The following is a 2,500-nucleotide window of genomic DNA, read 5'->3' as shown; positions in this document are numbered from 1 at the left end:
GAAACACGGACACACACACACACACATACACACTCACAGTGTGAAACATGGACTCACACACGGACACACACACTCACAGTGTGAAACACGGACTCACACTCACACACACACACAGTGTGAAACACGGACTCACACACACACACATACACACTCACAGTGTGAAACATGGACTCACACACGGACACACACACTCACAGTGTGAAACACGGACTCACACACACACTCACACACACACAGTGTGAAACACGGACTCACACACACACTCACACACACAGTGTGAAACACGGACACACACACACAGCCACACACACACACAGTGTGAAACACGGACACACACACACACACACACACACACACACACACACACACACACACACACAGTGTGAAGCACGGACACACACACCCACACACAGACGCGCACACACACACTCAGTGTGAAACACGGACACACACACACACACTCACAGTGCGAAACACGGACTCACACACACAAACACACACACACACACACAGTGTGAAGCACGGACTCTCACACACACACGCACACACACACTCACAGTGTGAATCACGGACTCACACACACACACACACACACTCACAGTGTGAAACACGGACACACACACACACACACACACACACACACACACACAGTGTGAAGCACGGACTCTCACACACACACACTCACAGTGTGAAACACGGACTCTCACACACACACACACACACACACTCACAGTGTGAAACACGGTCACACACACACACACACACTCACAGTGTGAAACACGGACACACACACACACACACACACACACTCACAGTGTGAAACACGGACACACACACACACACTCACAGTGTGAAACACGGACACACACACACACACACACACACACAAACTCAGTGTGAAACACGGACTCACTCACACACACACACACACACACACAGTGTGAAGCACGGACTCACACACACACACACACACACACACACACACACACAGTGTGAAACACGGACTCACAGACACACACACACACTCAGTGTGAAACACGGACACACACGCACACACACACACTCAGTGTGAAACACGGACACACACACACACACTCACAGTGTGAAACACGGACTCACACACACACACACACAGTTTGAAACACGGACACTCACACACACACACACAGTGTGAAACACGGACTCACACACACACACACACACACACTCAGTGTGAAACACGGACACACACACACACACACACACTCACAGTGTGAAACATGGACACACACACACACACACACACACACACACACACACACACACACACACATTGTGAAGCACAGACTCACATGCACGCACTCACAGTGTGAAACGCAGACTCTCTCACACACACACACACACACACACAGTGAAACACGGACACACACACACACACATACACACTCACAGTGTGAAACATGGACTCACACACGGACACACACACTCACAGTGTGAAACACGGACTCACACACACACTCACACACACACAGTGTGAAACACGGACTCACACACACACTCACACACACAGTGTGAAACACGGACACACACACACACACACACACACACACACACAGTGTGAAACACGGACACACACACACACACACACACACACACACACACACACACACACACAGTGTGAAGCACGGACACACACACCCACCCACAGACGCGCACACACACACTCAGTGTGAAACACGGACACACACACACACACTCACAGTGCGAAACACGGACTCACACACACACACACACACACACACACACACAGTGTGAAGCACGGACTCTCACACACACATGCACACACACACTCACAGTGTGAATCACGGACTCACACACACACACACACACACTCACAGTGTGAAACACGGACACACACACTCACAGTGTGAAACACGGACTCACACACACACACACACACACACACACACACTCAGTGTGAAACACGGGCACACACACACACACACACACACTCACAGTGTGAAACACGGACTCACACACACACACACACACACACACACTCACAGTGTGAAACACGGACACACACACACACACTCACAGTGTGAAACACGGACTCACACACACACACACACACAGTTTGAAACACGGACACTCACACACACACACAGTTTGAAACACGGACTCACACACACACACACACACTCAGTGTGAAACACGGACACACACACACACACACACACTCACAGTGTGAAACATGGACACACACACACACACACACACACACACACACATTGTGAAGCACAGACTCACATGCACGCACTCACAGTGTGAAACGCAGACTCTCTCACACACACACACACACACACACACACACACACACAGTGTGAAACACGGACTCACACACACACACACACACAGTGAAACACGGACACACACATGCACACTCACAGTGTGAAACATGGACTCACACACGGACACACACACTCACAGTGTGAAACACGGACTCACACACACACTCACA

The 2,500-nt window shown here is 50.4% G+C and overlaps 1 protein-coding gene across 1 annotated transcript in view; it reads right to left on the bottom strand.

Annotated features, from left to right (window-relative positions):
• Positions 1-2,500, bottom strand: part of tmem145 (transmembrane protein 145) — a 490,673-nt gene that overhangs the window by 121,131 nt on the left and 367,042 nt on the right. The window lies entirely within an intron of this gene.

This window comes from Somniosus microcephalus, chromosome 12 (genome assembly GCF_052327205.1).
Source record: "Somniosus microcephalus isolate GS21.2 chromosome 12, FLI_Smic_1.0, whole genome shotgun sequence".
In the NCBI taxonomy this organism is placed as follows: domain Eukaryota; kingdom Metazoa; phylum Chordata; class Chondrichthyes; order Squaliformes; family Somniosidae; genus Somniosus; species Somniosus microcephalus.
The sequence above is the reverse complement of the archived record's forward strand: the minus strand, read 5'-3'. Positions and strand labels throughout refer to the sequence as shown.